Source organism: Thamnophis elegans, chromosome 5, assembly GCF_009769535.1.
Source record: "Thamnophis elegans isolate rThaEle1 chromosome 5, rThaEle1.pri, whole genome shotgun sequence".
In the NCBI taxonomy this organism is placed as follows: Eukaryota; Metazoa; Chordata; class Lepidosauria; order Squamata; family Colubridae; genus Thamnophis; species Thamnophis elegans.
In genome coordinates, this window is record NC_045545.1 from 73,661,491 (window position 1) to 73,682,517 (window position 21,027).

At 39.2% G+C, this 21,027-nt stretch overlaps 2 protein-coding genes across 2 annotated transcripts in view; one reads left to right on the plus strand and one right to left on the minus strand.

The window, feature by feature from the left end:
• The window catches only part of ZHX3 (zinc fingers and homeoboxes 3), a 44,321-nt gene extending 32,364 nt beyond the window's left edge, over positions 1 to 11,957 (minus strand). The window contains 1 exon segment of the mRNA XM_032217305.1: positions 11,388 to 11,957. The gene's annotated coding sequence lies outside the window, so the exon portion shown is untranslated.
• Positions 11,085 to 21,027, plus strand: part of LPIN3 (lipin 3) — a 61,404-nt gene continuing 51,461 nt past the window's right edge. The window contains exon 1 of the mRNA XM_032217307.1: positions 11,085 to 11,184. The gene's annotated coding sequence lies outside the window, so the exon portion shown is untranslated. The remainder of the gene's footprint in view (positions 11,185 to 21,027) is intronic.

Here is a 21,027-nt window from a genome sequence, read left to right on the forward strand (position 1 = left end):
TTGTTTGAATGGGTGGTGGTTAACTTTAAGGGGCATACTAGAAATTGGGCCGGTTTTCTCATCTTGATAGAGTTAAATAGCAACATGATTTTCCAAAGTTCCAAGATCCATTTTGTCTTTTTAATCCCTTTAGCAAACACCCTCCCTTCCCCTCCTCTCCTCTCACAAATATATGACCTTGCCTGTTCCAATGAAATTATGGTTCCATAGAACAGTGGTGAAATTCAATATTTTTTTACTACCGGTTCTGTGGGCGTGGCTTGGTGGGCGTGGCAGGGGAAGGATACTGCAAAATCCTCATTCTCACTCCACTCCTGGGGCCAGTCAGAGGTGGTATTTGCCAGTTCTCTGAACTACTCAAAACTTCTGCTACCAGTTCTCCAGAACCTGTCAGAACCTGCTGAATTTTATCCCTGCCATAGACCCTGGAAAGCCAAAAAATTAAAGTGCAGCATCAAATGGCTGCTTAGTCCTGACTATACCAAATTCCGATAGAAGAGAATATTTGTAACTTAAATGTGTTGTTGACATTTGTAGATACCAATACACCTTATATCCTACTTGGATCCTACTATGTCCCCTTTGGGAGTCCAAGTAAGATTTGTAATACTTTACCATTAAATATACCTCACAGAAATATATGCAACGTCAAAGAAGCAGAGCACTAGCTTGAAGTAAAACCACAAAGGATCCCCTTGCATGAGTCGTGGAGCAACTTAACTATTTATCTTTGACTGACCAAAATGGTTTCTGAGGTTTCTCCATTTTATTTTAGGGTTGGGGAGCTGCCAGCCCAGCAGATCAGCTCTATTATCAATGCTTTACAAGGAAGAACACGCAGTCTGCTGCTGTGCAAAGCTAGCTGTCAAGGTGCAATATATCTATTTTGCACGTCTCATACTTATTTAATCAAAGTTAATATATCACACAAGCAGTGTTAATACATTTAATTCTGAAATCTCCAAAGCAACTTCTCCACATTAGAAATTTAAGAGAGAGATGGATATTCAAGCAATTTAAGAGATAGATGGGTATTCAAGTGGTTCATTACTATTTCTAGGAATCAAGGACCATGAACAAAAAGAACCCAATTATTATAGACAACTAAGACATATTTGGGAATAGCTAACTTTAGCAAATTTCAGTTAATAAAATAAGTGAGGCCAAGTGCTGACATTTGGACAAGTATCAAAATACAGTACATTATAATAGACCCACACAAAACTATGCCATCCCATTTGAAAACTGCTTATTCCTTGAGAGGAGGAAGTGCTAGTATACTTTCTAGAACTTGGATAAAATATAGCATTAGGAAGGTAAGTTGACTATTATACTCTTACAAGTACTTGAACTTCACATCAGCAGGACAAATATTTATTATTTATTTATTTATTAAATTTATAGGCCGCCCAATCCCGCAGGACTCCAATCATCTTCATTTCTGTCCGATCAAGAACACTGACAAGCAATTATGATAATGACTGCTCTGTTCCAAGCTACTGAAGCTTTTGCAACCATAACATTCCCTTCATCCCCCTTCTACAACAAAAGAGGAAAACATTTCTTTTAAACACAAGGATCTTAAAACCTTTCCTTTAACACAGTTTACTGGGAAGAAAGGGGGAAAACTGACTAATCCCTAGTCTGTTTCAGCCACACCCAACTTGTTTGGCCTTCTATAGTAAAGATGCAAAGCTGCCTGTCTAGCATTCCTTTTAGAAGATCAGGAGGACGGCTGAAGCTCAGATGTCATAAGATGTGGGATAGGAGCAATATGGTCCCTTAATGGAGGGTGAGGTACAAATTATGACTATGAGGGTAGAAGTTGTCAAAGTTTGTTGCAGAAAAATCAAATCCAGAAAACACAGAGATAACTGGTTCAGTAACTTCTTTATATACATAATAACATTTGAATAAATGTACAATACCAATGGTAGATTTTTACAACATGGCAGAAATTACAAGCAGAACACAAGCAGGAGAGAACAGTCAGTTTCATTTCAGAGTTCAGAGCAGAAAGAGTATAAGTTTCTTCTTCAATTCTTTGCAGAGACTCAGATAAGATTGCAGGCTAAACCACACCCTGGCCCCTAGCTTTTTCAGCTCCCATTGGCTGACCTTGTTGCTATGCCTATTCATTGGCTGATCTTGTTATCATGTCTCTCCCAGTCATGAATATTCTAACAAGTTATGGCTAGGAGGGTCTTTTCTCAATTTCAGCCAGTGTATTAGTTGCAGTCCAACATAGCACAGCATGCACCGAGAACAATCATTCATGCCTTTATAATTGTTTCTTCCATATAAGGCTGCCTTGGAAGAATATCTGGAAACGTAGCTGATCCAAAATGAAGCATCCTATAGGATTACTGTATAGTCTTGGCATTGCCATTGTGGGGGAAATGCACTGGTTACCTATTTTAGAGTGGAATTTAACTGCCTGGTCAGTACTTATGTGTTTCAGGGCCCAGGTACCTAAGAGACCATCTTTCCCACATAGATTGTCCTTGTTGAATCCAGATGATCGGGGAGTGTTTGCTAAAGGTTCTCTTCTACTACAAGATGAAACAGGACTGGGTCCAATGGTAAATATTCTCTTCCCTCTTTTGGAGAAAACTTGCAAAACAAATGTGACTCTTTCGGAACACCTTTGGGTATTGATCACTGGGGAGTCTGCAGTGCCAAGAAAATATTTATTATTAAAATGTGTTATCTCACATTATATCATATACTATCGTGTTTCCCCGAAAATAAGATATTATTTTCTTTTGGCCCCTGAAATAAGCGCTTGGCCTTATTTTCGAGGAGATCTTATTATTTTTGAGGTATTGGTCTTAACCTCAGCCTGTAGCCCACAGGTCAGCTGATCCTAAGAGGGCTGGAAGTTTTGTCTCTGTTTCTGAAACACACTTGCCAGCCCTAGCGTCGCTGAGCCTGCCACTCTTTTTGTGGCTGCTACTAAGAGAAGGGGCACAGTAGCTAGGGTTTGCGGGAACGGCCTCCGTGAGGCCATTCTATAGGAATGGCAGGTGCATGTGGGGCACATGGGCCATGTTCACCCCTTCTTCCCAGGAAATGACGGGGATCGGCTGCGCATGTGCTTAAATATTTTAGGGGATGGCTTAATTTAGCACATGCACTCAAAAGCCCGATTAGGCTTATTATCCAGGGAGGTCTTATTTTCAGAGAAACGATTCTTAATTTTAAAAAAATATTTGGATATTGTACTTTACCTGAATCCTAGTGGACTAAGGCAAATAAATTATCTTAAATGATAACAAATATAGGGATGGACAAAATTCACTAATTCAGAAACAGAACATTCTGGAGAACTCTGAAACACTCCTTTCCTCCTCCAGTCGATGACAAACCCTCCCCTTCATGGGATAATTTGGTGGTTTTCAAGAATAAATGTGATTTGAGGTGCCATAGAAGTAGTCTAAAATGGGTCTTGCTATAGCTATAACCCTAAAGCATTCAAGCTTTTCTTCTGGCCACAATACATGGAATTCCCGAGCATGATAAATGTAGTATACCATGTATTGATAACTAATATTTAATGGCCATAGGTTACACCATGTTCGCCATGAGCGTATGGTTTTACACATGCATAGTGGAAGCTCCCCATCAAAGTAATTTAATATTTATTTTAAAATCTAACACCGGTAATGGATATTCAAATAACTATTTGAAATCCTGTAAATTTCTGAACACCAGAATGCCTGCAAGATGAAGATCCTGAAACTCAGCTCAGAAAATGAAAAAAAAAAAAAAAGACAGCAACAAGGAGTTAAATAACTTTGCTACTGACAAGTCTATTATCATATAAGAATAAAAAGTAATCTGTAAATGGTTAATATCTTAGTTCTGAATTTAAGAACCAGATGGTTCAATATTAGCACACTAAGGCTGCAGCAAACACAGCTAGAACATCTGAGTCATCATTGATTCAGAAGGCAGTAAACCACTCCATGTAGTCTCTCTGTTTTCCGGTGATGATTTGATTTTTTTGAGAATTCTTCAGTCCTAATACTCAACTCACACCATCTTTCTCTTAGGAGACAAGCTACAAGTTAATGGGTGTTTTTTTAAAATCAAAGTTGTCCTCAGGAACAATTTATGAGCAGTGTTATTGTTAATATGGAAATATTTTGATGCTTGATTTTGAATCCTGAAATGTATTCAAAATGTATATCAAACTAGCATGTAGAAAGATAAAATATTACATCACTATAAAAACATAGTTAATTTCATGATCAAAGAGGGAAAATAAATCAGAATCTCTGCATTTAAGATTAATAGTATCTGTGTGGCTAGAAATGCCCCAAACACTGAGATTATGGGTGAATCTTAATATGCTACTATATGTTCAGGAACAAAGAAAAAAATTTAAAAGAGGACACTGCTTAACAAACTACTAGTCAAACACTTCAAATCCATGCAAGCATTCATGATTTCATTCAAAACAGATAACACAAATAAACATCAAGAATGAAGTATACTTCGATTTTTATGACTGTCTCTACACCAGGGCTGTCTTCCCTCCAACAACTTCACAATCCTACAGATTTTCAGGCCAGATTTTTCAGTGCTACCTGAAGAACATTTCTGTTCAAAACACCTGTGCCAACAATAAGCAACAGTCCTCCAAAAATGCCTTGGCTACCTTGCTAACCATGTTGCAAGAATGCTACAAACCTCTATGAAATAGAAAGGGCTAAATCAACACTTTACATATTAGTTTATATTTTTGAAGGATGACTCTCATAAAGTAGCCACAATCCACCAATAACTATGGTAGTGTTAAGAGGTCAAAAGCAATTTTTGATGGTAAAACTATAACCAAGAGACAGATGTCCAGGTTAAAGCTGCAAGGAAAAAAATAGCCAAAATGCAGAAAAAGCATTTATTCAACATGAACATTTTACAAAAATATGCATCTCATTCAACATTTTTTAAATGTATAAATTATAAGAACATGTAGATACCATATATTTATGCATCAAGGTTCAATATTGTATTTATTTGCTGCAGACTAAATTATTGGCCACAGAAGCATCACTCCCCTTTATAAAAGAGAAACATTATTTTAAAATACAACAATATCTAGGTTACAGTATCAAAATATCATTTTCCAGCCAAATTACTTTAACAGTTAAACTAAGCAACAGAGCTCAAATGAAATAAAGATGTTTTAATGCAATAAAAGCTCTGTTAAATACAATTTATTTTGCACTTCAGTACCTCACTGCTATAGATAGATAGATAGATAGATAGATAGATAGATAGATAGATAGATAGATAGATAGATGATAGACAGACAGACAGACAGACAGACAGACAGACAATTTATCAGCACAAATGCAACACACACACACACAGAGACATTTTCGTAGATTTTCACGGGTTCACACTTTAAGTCCAAAACCCAGCCTGAAGATGGCGAGTGAGACCTCACTGAAACGTTGCCAAGACAATCTAAAACTTACATGGGAAAAGACCCGAATACAACAAGACCAGCATACATACATACATACATACATACATACATACTGCTGTTTGTTCATCTCTCTCTGATATTGAAAGGAAATTGAGCTTATGTATATGTATATCATTCTAAGAAGTTCCAATTCATGAGGAAACCTTTGGCTCCTCTGTACCCATGAAGAATCCAACTTTCTTAGGACACCATGATCCTAATTAGGGACTAACAAAACACAAATTAATGGCACAGAAAAAACACTGAGTAAATCAATCTGAAATTAAAATTGCAGATGGAAAAGAATCAAACCTACAAAAATAAAGGGCTACCAATATTTATTCCCAAGATCTATAATTAGAAATTGGGGAGTGGGTGAAAGAAGACTTTTAAAGGAAAAGGAGACAAGATCAGGAAGAACTTAAGGCATTCAATTCTTAAATAAAAAGCTTTTCCTTTCCTAAAACCTGGAGTGTTTAAAGAACATGACAATCCCAACTAGTCATTTCCCAGAAATGTTAACCTTCCAAGTGAAAGTGACGCAAGATCCCAACACATGTTCCTTCCATCTGGCTTTGGCATCCCACTCAAACATTTCCAATTCCCAAAGCACTCTTTAACCACATGCAAAAAAGTGGTCCCTGAATCCAAAACTACCTTGGCTAACTTATGTTTTAAATGCAAGCCTTTACAAAACTGAATTACAGCACTTTTATACGTAAAAAATTAACCCCAGATTTAAGATTAGAATGAAAATTCTAGGGATTGTTTGGGATTCTTGCTGCTGCTGATTGCTGGATGACTGCGCCAATCTATTTCTCATCATTCTTGTAATGGGGATAAAAGTAGGAAAATAACTCATGTAGGATCTAAATACAATAAATTAGTAATTAAATACAGAAAAGTAGCATATAAATCTAAAGCAAGCTTGTCCAATATGCGACCGGTGGGTTGCATTCAGCCCTGGACAGCTAGGAATGTGGCCCCACAAGATTGTAAACTTTTAACATTATTATGTGATTTACGTACACTAACTATATTTTATATTACATATGTGGCCCAAGACAATTCCCTTTCACTCAGTGCAAGCCAAAAAGTTGGACGCCCATGAGTTATACTGCTGACATTTTATTTTAAAGTGAGAGTGTGACAATTAGGAGGATTAAAAGGGCAGATCCAAGTTTTATTTTATCCACACCAACTATTTTCCCAACTCAAAATTATTTCCAGTTGCTTTAACTGCTATAGGGGAAAACATACCTTGTTTGTCAGGTATGCTACCTATGATTGAGGAAATAACACACAACTATCAAAACTAGAAGCCAATCCTCTTTTAAAACAAGCTAAATTCTGTACTGCAACTGAATCAATAAAATGCCTTTACCTATCACTCTCTGTTTCTCAATCTTGGCAACATTAAGATGCGGGGATTTCAACTCCCAGAATTCAGCATGCTAGCTGGAGAATGCTAGGAGCTGAAGTCCTCACATCTTAAAGTTGTTATGGTTGAGAAACATTGCTCTTAAGTTAAAAATACAACAGTATATTCTTTCTTGTGAGAGCAGGAGAATAATCATCCTGATTTGCTCTTCTTTCTATATTTCTGTATTTTCAAGCTCAACATTTTTATGAAGAAAACTAATATGGTATCCCAAGTGAATATTTTTAAAATACTAGAAAAATGTGTTTGTGGCCTGAAGACATAGGAAGTCAGTCATATTGGTTGGAATGTGAACCCTAATATTTCAGTATGCAAGGTTGCTCTGAAAACAAACAAACAAACAACCACTTTAGTAAAATCCTTAATACTGATCACAACTTTTTTTTAAAAAAAACTTCTACCAGTTGAATTTTAAAAGAACAGGGAAAAAAGATATTGAAGCACGGATTATTATTCCAATCTAACAGTCAGTACTAACCGAAAGAAAACAAATTCTGTTATTGTATGCATCTAAGTTAAACAAAGTGAGATAAAATACTAATGTTTACTTTAATATACTCAACACAGTTGCCATGCTAGAACTCAGTGGAATGACGGAGTACTTTACAGATTAGATTGTGTTCTCAGTTTTTCATCAAGACATAGAATGGTAAGTGACACAAATTACATGGTTCACTATAAAATGGCCTCCACATGACATGATAAGACTTTCCAGTTCAACCATTGCAGTATGCTCTGGGGCTGCCTCTGAAGACCATTCAGAAAGTTCAGCTGGTGTGAAATGCAGCAGTACTAACAGTTACATGAGTTTCTGTATACGTTACCCCTTTCCTACGCAAGCTGCATGGGTTACCAGTTTGTTTCCTGGTCCTATTTAAGGTTGTTGACCTTTAAAGCAATACATGGCATGGGACCAGGTTAATTGAGAGACTACTTCTTTCTGATTTCATCTGCCTGTCCCACAAGATCCAACAGAATGGGCATTTTACGGGATCAACTGTATTGCAAGCTACATTTGATGAGTCCTGGGAGACGGGCCTTTGCTGCTGTGCCCCCTTTATTGTGGTATCTCCACACGAGAGAGGAGTTTGGCCTCATTACTCCTGAGCTTTTGAAGGTCCCTCAAGGCCCAGTTATGCCCACAGGCAAGGGACAGATTAACTCATAAGATGGCTCCATTATTAACATCCCTCCATTTTTTTCTTTAGTCTTGTTTTTATATTTTTAATATTTTAATGGTTATAGGTAACAATTGTTTTATGTTTATTATTTTACTGGATTGTTGTATGCAAACCTGAGTTACCCTCCATGAGATGGTTGGCCATATAAATTTGAAAAATAAATAAATGATGATCAAGCACCCTCTCCCAGAGTGAGGTAACTCTATTAATCTATGACACATACTTGTATCAAGTTAATGTAACTATCAAAGTCCCAAATAACTTAAATCCAAATTATTTGAAGGGCAGCCTTTTCTCAGGCAATCCTATCTGTTCCTACAGGTCTGTTATAGGGGTCTTTCCTGAAAAGTGCACATTGTAATCCTTCTCACTGCTGGCCTCCTCAACTCTGTGGAGTTCTTTTCCTATCTGCTTTTTCTTTTTTCTATATAATGCTCAGCACTAACCCTTTGAGCAGAGACTGTACTATCTTATATGGTTGTTACTTTGTCAAAGTTTAGTCATTCCACTTGATTTTTCTGTCAGGATATAAGGACACAATATTGAAAAGTATCAACATGCTTCAAGCACTCAAACTACTCTAACTGATGTTTGTTCATGAAATATGTACATCAACGCCAGACAGCTTTCAAGCTGTTCAGGCTTGTAGTATTTTAGGACCAAAAATTGAAATAAAGCCTCAAAAACTGAAATAAAAAAAGTTTCTGGTCTTTGTAGGGAAAAAGGAGAGAAGTACAGGGGAAGTAGCATGGTATTTTGGAGGAAAAAGATTCACACTTTCTGTAAAAAAATGAAATTAAAATAATTTGTAAAATATATTTCAAATAAACTATGGTTAATAACAGTCATACTTTATACAACAAAGTAAATATCTTCAAAAATTTGATGCAGCCCTGCCAATGCAGATTGATATGAAAACAGCTCACAAGTTTTCCTGCCCTACAATTGCTTTTCAATGGGATTTCCAAATGCATCACCTCACTCTCTGATGGTTTACAATGTCAGCATATTGCTCCTAACAATCTGGGTCCTCATTAACCTCGGAAGGATGGAAGGCTGAGTCAATCTTGGGCCCCTCAGGATCGAACTGCAGGCTGTGGGCAGAATTAGCCTGCTATACTGCATTCTAACCACTGCATCACCAGGGTTCTTCCTTCCTCCTTGGGGAAGCTGCATTCGCTTAAAACTCTGTGATACATTTAACAACTGCATGATCAGTGCAACGACTGTGGTAAAAATTGTAATGAACCAGTCAAGTGGTGACTCATTTAATCACTTAGAGACTGGTTGTAAGTTACATATAAACCAAGAGAATGTTGTGACGTTAAGATAAATAGATTTATTACAACATATATTTCATGGATTGTAGTCCATTTCATCAGACGAACAATATTTCTTCTACATTATTTGCATGAATTATGTATAGAGTATAAATTAAAAACTGTTATATACTTTATGTTTTGCATTTCATAACCATTTCATTTCACGCTTACCCATTTTTTCACTCACTCATGTCTACATCACTCTTACCTGCCAACTGTCATTTCATGCATTTGCTCTTGTGAATTCCACACCACTTAAATGTATTGAGCCATTAAGGATTTTTCATTGGTTTCACTCTTACATTTTAACCCAGTTCCAGCTACAGAAATTATTCTCTTAGGCAAACTAAATAGCTTGCAAAGATTTTTAGTAATTTGCTAGGCCAAAGTATGAACATCAGTTAAATTCTGATCTGAATCATCAAGTCAATTCGATTTAAGCTTTAAGTGGAAGTATTAACTCAAAGTGTTTCAATTCAGATTTCCAAATCAACAGCTGTTTCTGCATATGTAGAAATGTCCAAATGAATTCAGAGGCATTAAGTAAAATTTTCTAGTTCAAGTAGGAAACTCAATTTAATTCAACAATTCATTCAAGTATATTTCAAATCATATCGGTAAATTGAATATTTACATAATCCTGCAAAACAGGATTGTAGAAAAGCTGCCAGATGTAGGGGATAAAAGATGGAGGCAGTAAGACCGGGCAATAACCAAACAACTTGAAAATCAGGAGTCAGGAAGAGAAGCGTAAGATGACACCTTCAATGCTTTTGACTGCTCCAATTGCTTTCCATACACAGATCAGCTAAAATCTTTACAACAACCTTGTGGGGCCACTCCATATTATTTTTCCCATATAACATATATCCAGGCATTAAAAACAACATGAGTAAAGATAAGGAGACCAGGGATAAAATAAGAAATGTAAGTCTGTATGTGAATGAATCAAAAGTGGGGGGGGGGGGGACATAGAATAGTAACTGGGACTGAATAACTTTCCTAAGGGCCATTCAAGCATAAAAACCTATCCACAGTTAGTGTGCAAAGGTCTCTTCTTCCTTGCCATTTTTTTTTTTAGTAAAGAGGTTGAAGAACTTGTGGCTTTCAGAGACAGCTGAATGACAGTACAACTTCAAGCAGCCCCAGCCAGCGGGACAATTCCTGTGATGTTAGGATAGGGAACAGCCTGTACTGATGTCAAAACCATTTCTAGGGAATTGAGACGAAAAAGAAATGCCTTTTAGCAGATTAGAAGTTGTGGAGGGGGGGGGGGGAGAAAGAAAGAAAAGTTATGAAAAGTCCAGAGATAAGGGCCTTGTAGCCAAGGCCGGAAAAGGAGGGGATGGCTCGGAAGGGGAGAGGTCATAGATAGAAAGACTCACAAACTTACAGAGTTGAGGGAAACACAAGAGAAAGCAATGGAAGGAACTGCAAGTCAGCTGAACAGCGGGAAGGAGGCAGGGAGGAACAGCGGGGAAACCAGAGAGGAATCCTGTTCTCTTGTGCGGCTGAGAAAGAAGCCGTGTGGGCTGCTGGGGAGGACAGTGTGGCTGGAAGACAAAGGGAGATGGATGCGCTGGGGGAGCCAGCCTAGACTAAAGGGGTGGGGAGAAAAGATAGGAAGCCCATGGGGTGGGTGGGGTGGGGGAGAAAGAAAGAGAACTGGGTCAAGAGAAAAGAGCGCAACTCATTGGGAAAGAGCTTCCCGCCCGGGCGGCTCTGGGGAAAACCGACCAGAGAGGGGCCGCTTCCCAGGAGACCGTATGTTGGAGCGGAGCGGGAAAGGGTGTTGGGGAAGAAAGACGGAGCCGGGAAGCGGGGAGGGGGCATGGAAGGAATGACATAGGGTGTCTAGGGTGCCGGGTGGGAATCACGACGCGGGACCCACCTAGAGCAGCTCCAGGTGCGAGACCCGGAACTGGGGCGCCTCCAGCCCACTAAGCTCCCCATTCCCCAGCACTCACCTCCTCCAGCGTGGCTTCCTAGGCAGTTCCCGGTCGGAGAATCGGAGACACGTCCGGCCACCCAGCTGCCCAGGCCCGCACTGTGGCTCACTCCTTCGTGGAGGCGGCTGGGAGGGGGGGAGAGAAGGGGGGGCTGCCGAACCGACGCCACAGTACCGACGTAAGCCGAGGGGTGGGCTCAGTCACCAGGCTCGCCGGGCCAGGAGGCGGGGGGGGGGGGAGAGAGAGAGAGAGAGAGAGAGTGAGAAGAAGAAGAAAAAAACCAGCGCGGGCGAGCGCAGCAAACAAGGAAATCAGCACCCGGCTTGCAACACAGAATGACGAAATGAAGGGGGAGTCGAAGCCGAAGTGGGAGTGACGTAATCAGCCGTACGCATGCGCCCGGGTGTCAGGACAGGCTTGGGGAGTTTGTTCGACTGACGCTGACGAGGGTTTTTTTCTTTTTTTTAGTGTTCCCTTTTGATAAATTGTTTGTTTGTTTCTCTTTCTTTTCTCGGGCGGATTTTTCCTCTGTTGGCGCAGTTTTTGCGCGTTTATTCTCGCCACCTTTCCCCCCCAATTTCTCTATTCCTTATAATTAACAGAGCGCAAATATTAAACGGAGGGTTCGTGCTAAAGCAGGGGTCCCCAAACTTGGCAACTTTAATTCTCCAGCTGGCTGGAGAATTCTGGGAGTTGAAGTCCACAAGTCTTAAAGTTGCCAAGTTTGAAGACCTCTGTCCTAAAGGCATGCCCTTCCCAGGCGTGGCAGGAAGTGGGCAGAAATCGTAGAAGCAGCCCGGCAAGTACCGTACAAGTCTCCGTGGAGAAGGGCAGCGCTATCCAGTCGAGCTCCACTTGGCAAAACAATTCCGATTAAATTAAACCCGGCAATTCTCGTCCCCAAGATTTTAAAAGCAAAGCCTTTCGAGCTGCTATGTTTGCGCCTCTGAGATTAATAGCGATTTACTGAATGAATTTCAACAGCCGGGTTTGTATCACACATCAGCCATAGCCAGCCAAATTCTACTTTCGTTCTGTGTTACGCAAACCCTGTTAGGGGATGATGTAACCAGTAAGGCATATCCGTTCAATCTTCCTTCCTTCCTTCCTTCCTCCCTCCCTCCCTCCCTCCCTCCCTCCCTTCTTTCTATGGCTGTGTGTGTAGGTTCCAGCATAACTTTGGAACACCTCTAGCAATTTCAACCAAACTTGGTACACAGATGACTTACTCTCTGGAAACAAATACTGGAGGGGTAAAACACCCCTAAAACTCCTTGAGGTGTGTGCTCTGTTAAGATAGAGCCTGTTGTGCCTTAAAATGGCTTTTACTGTACTGCCGTAAAATGACTTCTACTGTACAGTGTAGTGGAGTTGTCATGGTAATGGCTTCACATTATTCCACAAGGGGGCTCCCTCTGGCAAGGGGAAAAATCCAACATTAGAAATTACATTTGGTCCGAATATTTTCCCCCTATAAATAAATACCCAGGCAACTCCCAGTTATAGTACTTTATAAAATAGCCATTTCAGATCTGAAGTGCCAAATGTGAACGACCATAAGATGACAGCAAAGAGACTTTTCATATTTTTTAGAATTCTAATTCCCAGAATTCCTACCCAGCAAGAAAAAGCTTTGGTCAATTTATCCAGAGGTTAGAGAAAGATGTGCTATTGATCAAAAGACACTACCTACGTAAGATCTTAAGCAGTTCTCTGCTGGATTGGAGCCCTGGCCCTTCAAAATCCATCAGTCTTTTCTCACAGTGACCAACAGTACAAGGAAGTCTCCTAGGAGATGGTTTTCACACTGCCATTAAGGTTAGCAGCCATTGTTCCCCATGATTTCCATAAATTGGTCCATGTGGGCTTAGTTGGGAATTGAAATCCACGTATCTCAGTGAGAATCGCCTTGGCGAGGTGAACAGCATAGAAGTTTAATAATAGATAAATAAATATTTTATACAATACAATAGCAGAGTTGGAAGGGACCTTGGAGGTCTTCTAGTCCAACCCCCTGCCTAGGCAGGAAACCCTACACCATTTCAAACAAATGGCTATCCAACATCGTTTTAAAGGCTTCCAGTGTTGGGGCATTCACAACTTCTGGAGGCAAGCTGTTCCACTGATTAATTGTTCTAACTGTCAGGAAATTTCTCCTCAGTTCTACCGTAAGTTGCTTCTCACCTTGATTAGTTTCCACCCATTGCTTCTTGTTCTGCCCTCAGGTGCTTTGGAGAGTAGTTTTGACTCCCTCTTCTTTGTGGCAACCCCTGAGATATTGGAACACTGCTACCATGTCTCCCCTAGTCCTTCTTTTCATTAAACTAGACATACCCAGTTCCTGCAACAGTTCCTCATATGTTAGCCTCCAGTCCCCTAATCATCTTGTTGCTCTTCTCTGCACTCATTCTAGAGTCTCCACATCTTTTTTACATCATGGCGACCAAAACTGAATGCAGTATTCCAAGTGTGGCCTTACCAAGGCATTATAAAGTGGTATTAACACTTCACATGATCTTGATTCTATCCCTCTGTTTATGCAGCCTAGAACTGTGTTGGCTTTTTTGGCAGCTGCTGCACACTGCTGGCTCATATTTAAATGGTTGTCCGCTAGGATTCCAAGATCCCTCTCACAGTTACTACTATTGAGCAAGGTACCACCTATATTGTACCTGTACATTTCATTTTTGTTGCCTACCGTAAATATAGAACCTTACTTTTTTCACCATTGAATTTCATTTTGTTAGATAGTGCCCAATGTTCAAGTTTGTCAAGATCCTTCTGTAACTTAAGCCTATCTTCTGGAGTGTTGGACTGCCGTGTTGGTGTCATCTCAAATTTGATGAGTTCCCCATTTATCCCCTCATCTAAATCATTGATGAAGATGTTGAAGAGTACTGGGCCTAAAACAGAGCCTTGGGATCTTAAAGTTGCCAAGGTTAGGAAGCACTGCCCCAGAAAAAACAAATATTGAAAAGTGTCTTGGAAGGGAAGGGTTAAAAACAGAAGGCTACACCATCTGCACCTCTTCATAATGTTTAGGAAACAGGGCATCTGCCTTGCCTGCAAGTCCTTCCACTAAAAATGCAGAGGAATGACTCGACTCTGGGTAAATTCTTCAATGTGTAATGATGCTTACTCTTTGATACATATGCATAGGTCTGCAGACTAAATTGGTTTTCATCAATTGGTTATGCCACATTAAGTAAATGAATTGCCAGCAAAACAAACTACCCACCCTGTTATTTATCTTGGGAACACTTTGGGGGAAAATCAATACATGTAGTCCTCAGAATATAATTGGGACTGGCAACTTCATCATTAACAATGCAGTCATATTGTGAAATGTCACATGACTGTGCTGGATTTATGACAGCAGCTCCCTGGAAATCACCTGTGGCTAAGCAAAATATCACATGACCATGACTTTTAGCTTCCTGCTGGCTTCCCCAACGTCTTTGCTTGTTGGAAGCTATGAAGAGCACAAATTGTGATCATATGACTCTGAGACACTGCCACCATCATAACACATCAATGCCCCTGGGGATGCTATAATGGTCTTCAGTAAGAACACTGGTTGTAAAGTTACTTTTTCAGTTCCATCATAATTTCGAACAATCACAGGGCAGTCATTAACCGAGCACAATCTGTAGTTTCAGAAAAGAGACAAGTGATTATAACTAGTAACATTGCCTATTAATGATGAAAGAAACATGTATTTATATGTATTTCTTTTTTTTTTTTATAGATTTTATTGGTAAAAAGAAAATACAACATCCATAACTTGTAACAAAACAATACAACTACATTTCGAGATATTCCCATACTATCAAATCATTATAAACATCAAAGGTTAGGTATCTTTCCCTCCCTCTTTTCTTCCCTCCCCCCTTACTTCCTTCTCCCCTGCCTTCCCTCCTTTCTTTTCTCCTTTTCTCCTTTCCTTCCCCCTCCTTTCCCTCCCTCGCTCCCCCCCTCCTTCACACATACCTTCCCTCCTTCCCTGCCTCTTTCCCTCCTCCTTCCTTTTCTCTTAATCTCCCTCCTTTCCTCCCTCCTTCCCTCCTTCCTTTCAACTCTCCTTCTCTCTTTCTTTCCCTCCCTCTTTCCCTCTTTACTACCCTCTCTTCTTCCCTCCCTCCTTCCTCCCCCAGTTTCTTCTCTTTCTTCTCTCCTTCTTTCTTCCCACCTTCTTTCCCTTCTCTTCTTTCTCTTCCTCCTCTTTCTTCCCCCCTTCTTCTGCCTTTCCTATTCCTCTCCTTTCTCCTCTCCATCCAGACTTCCCTACTATCCTCCTTCCCTCCCTTCTAACCTTTGTTACATTTGCGTATTTTCCTCTGCTGAGGACAATCTGGTTCTCTTTCCCTTTCCTTGCTTGAAGAGGCAAGGATTATACGTCTTCTCGCCTCATCTAAAATGAAGTTTGATCACTAATTTCATGCAGGTAATTATAGCGAATTTCCTATCAGCTTTTTAAAGTTTTCCCAGCATTGTAGCGTGACAAAATTGCTCGACGGTGGGTTCTCGCCCCTGATACATTTCTCCTTTCGTTTATCTCTCAGTTGTTGTATATTGTTCATTTGAGTTATTGGTTTAATCGTGATAGGTTAGTTAGCTATCTCTTTTTATGTCTAGGTCTTCACTGACTCATCAAGCCATTTGTATAGCTTCTCCCAGACTGTATAAAAGTCTGTGTCTTCTTTGTCATTAATTCGCATCGTCAGTCTGTTCATTTCTGCTAGTTCTAAAATTTTATTCATCACCATAGTGTTGGTGGGGGCATTTTCACTCTTCCAGCACTGTGCGTAAACAATCCTTGACGCTGTCAGAATATGGACTAGGAGGTATTGGTCAGATTTGCAAATTTTTTGATCTATTATTCCTAATAAGAAAGTTTCCGGCTTAAAGCATAGTTTAATTGACAGGATTCCATTCAGCCATCCTAGTATTTGCTTCCAATATGCTTTGGCTACCGGACACGTCCACCACATATGGTAGTACGTGCCCAGCACCGTTTTACATTTCCAGCATATGGCTGAAACTTTTGAAGACATTTTCGCCAGTCTTGTCGGTGGAAGATGCCAGCGGTAGAACATTTTATATATATTTTCTTTATAGGCCGTCGACTTTGTCAATTTTAGATTCCATTCCCAGACTCTTTCCCAGTCGTCTAGATCTATTGAGTGGCCGATGTTTTGGGCCCAGGTTACCATGACTTCTTTTACTCTTTCTGCTTCCGTTTTTCTAATCAGTAAGCAGTTGTATATTTTTGAAATTAATTTCTCATCTGGTCCAATTAAAATTTTATCTAATTCCTGGTTTTATCCACTATGTGGATAAAAGAATGGGTAATGTTAGCTAATAAAAGAATCTTAACAATAGAGGGCCACGACCTGCAATACGGGTGGCACAACTACTTATGGTGCGAGGGAAATAAAATCCACAATTATTTTAGTAGTCACCATTTAAGGGGGGTATTGATTAAGGACTGGCTCGAAATTAGAAGGAGATACTATACGCAACTACCTAAATGGATATCTCCGACGGAAGCCCTGATATACCCGAATTTGATAAACTTGGATAAAATTGTTACCTACCAACAGTTGCTAGACGACCAAAACAAACTAAACCCCAGGGAAAATTTGGCTGATAAGGGAATAAACATCGATTGGTGGCCATATCTTCAAATTCAAAACAAACATAAATTCGATCTAGCACAACCTGGCTTCCAGAACAAGAACCAGGAATTATTTATATGTATTTCTGAAGAGGTTTCATTGTAAGAGATTTTCAAATTACCCTCACTCCTACATTCTTTCAGAGTTTAGGCCAAAAGTACCTAAATTTGCTTCATGCATATGGGTGGAACTTCGTAAATAAATGTATGTGGGCCAACATGCTTCCTACATCCCTACTATTTCTACATCCCTGCTATTCAGGGAAATTTCCAAGCACAACCTGTTTAGTTAATGATATGTTTGTCCACACCCAGCTTTGGTCTTCTTCACCTTGTCTGACTCATTGGAAAGGATGCCACTGTTGGAATGACAGTACTTTACTGTCCATCCTGAAGATCTTCTTTAGATGATGGTGCAAACGGTGGTACGTGGTGCTGTACCCAAGTGGTAACCTCCTCTTGATAAACAAAGCAAAGGTGTCTATTTACCCCCTGCGTTTAGGAGACCTTGACTTTGCTTTTTAACATACATCACTCTAATTTACACTTGTCAAAATTGTATGTATAGATGACGTTTTCTTTGGTTTTGCAATGCACTTCACGTGTTTAAAACAAAAGTAAACATCAGGAGGAATGGCTTTCAAATGGTATTTGTTACAGAACACTTTTATACAAGGCACACTCGAGGAAAACCTGTAGAAAAGTATTTATTAAAATGAAATGGCACGTAAGCTTTAATTTTTAAAAAAATGCAGAATATTACTGAAGGAGGATGTTGAAAGTTAAATAAGCAAGATTTGGTCTTTTCTGTTAGAAATCTCTCTGACTTCTTAATTATTGCTATGATGAATGGTGGTCAGGTGATATGATATACACATTTACCTATGTGTTTTACATCAGGAAGCCAGTACTCTTGTAAAGTACACCAAACACCTTGATACCTCATAGCAAGTCATGCTTAATCATTATTTGTCTGTCCATGGCACATCAAATAAGATACAAATGGTTGGGTTTAGGCAAAACTGTATGTCAAAACCACACAAAGAGTATGATAGCCTGGCATTAGATTTTAGGCTATAAAGCAGTTATAATTTAAGCAGTTATAATTGAGTGAGATACGATACACAGATTTTTATAATTTAAAAATAGTATCTAATCTGGAGTATCCCTGAGGCCCAGAGAAAATAGCCTTTGATCAAATTTCTTACTTTGATCCTATGGTTGGGCTATATAAGTAGGAATCCTACATATTGCCTACACAAGTGCAGACAATTCATAGAGCTATAATGTATCAAAGTACAAATAAATATAAATTAGCAAATTTGTTGTTGCTATCTAGTAATGGTGTTATCTCAGTTTTGTTGCCTGGATGTGATAACTTTTTAATATGGGTATTAATTCTTTCCACATCTTCTCAACTTTTCCTCCCCAGATGTGCCAGATATAACTAACACACACACACACACACACACACACACACACACAAGATAACAAATATAAGCATAAACATGGACATGAACAGAGGAAATGGATACAAATAAATGGGGATAGTAGGACAGGGACAGTAGGCACGCTGGTGCACTTATGCATGACCCCTTACAGACCTCTTAGGTCTTATGCAAGAGTTCCTTCTCTCTGTCCACGTCATCTGGAGTTGATAAGATGTTTAGTACAACATCAGCGAAAGATTCAAATTCCACTTTGATACTACTGCTCTTGACCTACTCTGTTTTTCCCTGGGATGGGAAAATACTGGCTCATTGTTGCCTCTAGATGTTCCTCACCTCGGCTTAAGGCACTTTGTTTAGGGTTCCCCAGGTTTATCAAGACCCTTATGTCTCTCTGGTAGGGAAAGTTCTTATCTCTAACCAAATTCCCTCCCCAACATTTCAGAGAAAGCTATCAACAAACAGTAGTTTTTTCAGACAATCTCCAGAGAAGATTCTATGAGAAAACTGTATGTCAGCAAGCTGTCAGCGTTCCAAGTAATGGACCCATAGAAAGGAGAACTCTGAGGCAGGCAAGTTCCTCAAAGAACAGTTTATTGGAAACATCATATTGGCACAACCTCGTGAAAGCTGACTCTAAAGTTCCTGCGGCTTTCATCTAATTAAGAGTAAAAATTTTCCCTTCCCCCCAAGTCACTGGTCATGCTGTCCAATCCAGTTGCTGGTCGGTTGCTTGGTTACTTCACTCCTCTGGCCAGCCACCTGTTCAAATGTCCTTGATTCCCACAGGAAAGCTTGATTTCTTTTGCCTACAAAACCCTGTGTAACTATTTCTCCCCTCCCTCTGTTGTGTGATAACCCTAAAGCCCCCAAGATGGCTTCAGCCAGGTTCACTTCAGGGTTGACACAAGCAGTGAACTTTAGCATTCTGAAATTAATCACCCTTGTAAGGAAAAAATAAATAAATGATGGTTTATTATATAAACAAATGGTTTGGGCTTTGTTTTCCTGCATGAGAATTTACATTCTTGGAGAAAAAAATGATTTGGGGCTTCTGTTTTGTTTTCTCTTTGCTGAATCATCTCCTTAAAAATACCTCTTTGTTGAGCTCCTAAAAAATATAACAGCTCTTTTCAAAAAGCCAGCTGAGCACCCAAGACAGGAGAGAGTCCAGTTTATTTTGCTCTTTACTCCAATCTCTCTCGAGTTTAAAATAGTTCTGGCTGTCACAGGCCTCTGTGATCATGTGGTTATGACTTGGATGCTTAGTTACTTCTCCAGATTTACAAGAGTTGCAGTGTCCCATAGTCACGAAATCACTATTTGCAACCTTCCCTGCTGGCTTCCCACAAGCAAGTTAGTAGAGAAGTTTTTAGTCATGGTGATGTAAGCTCTTCATCTAAGAATTACATGGGATTTGCTTAATGAGAGAAATTGGGACTATTGGAACTGCTTTTGCTAAGTGGCATGATCATATGATGTCTTGCTTTTATTTGTTTTCTATTTTTTTTACATTTTTTGCACTTTTTACTTTTCTGCAACTTTCTATTTTTTAAGTTGAATTTATATTTATGTGAAGACTCCTGAATTATGGCTGAAAGACGAAAGAGGAAGCAGCATGCTCCATCCCATATTTGAATAGATCAGGTTGTCCTGATTTTTTTAAAAAACTTTTTTTTAATTTAATTTTTTATTTAGTTTTTATTTGTTTATCATTTTAATTGCAACTTTTAATAAACTTGCTATAAAAATGATGATCATTAAAGATAATCTAAATGAAGTATTTGTTGGTGAAATAAAGGAACAAAATCAAGATCAACCTCCAGCATTGAAATGACACTAAAATAGTGGTCGGTCTGCCTGCTAATATACTAGTTTTGGAGTAAAAGTAAAATTGTACTTCTTTCATGTTTGTGTGTGCACATACACATGCAAGAAAGGGATATTTATATTCTGCATGTGTGCTTGTGTACCATCTGCATGTGTAAAATTTATGAACATTTTATATTTTGTACATGCATAAGGGTACATTTCTGCTTCTGTATAACAGCTCTGTTCTCAAAAGAAATAAGAATTATCTGAAGTCTCTTCATTATGTGTTGTGAAGATTCTTCCCCCAATGTGGGTTTTTGTCCCTTTTTATTGTATGCAGACTGTATAAGTATCAGCTGTATTAGTATCCAGCTGAACAGCCATTCCTTAAAAAAAAAAAACCTAGGATTTTTAATCATGTTTAGTGCAGTATTTTTTAACTGGGATCTTTATAGTATAGAATACGGTGGGACTACATTGGGCCTCCAAGTGTTTCTCACAAGCTTTTTTTCCAGTCACATCATCTTGGACATGCTCCATTTTCCCAATGCATTTTCTAAAACACAATGCTCAGAACTAGATGCAATATTCTAAGCATGACTCACAGAGAACAGACAGGAACACTGAGCATTCACAAGTGTATTTTTGTTGTTACAGAATAGAATTGCAGGGTTTTGGTTTATTTGTAGCTCCATCTCACTGTTAGGTTGTGTTCCATCAA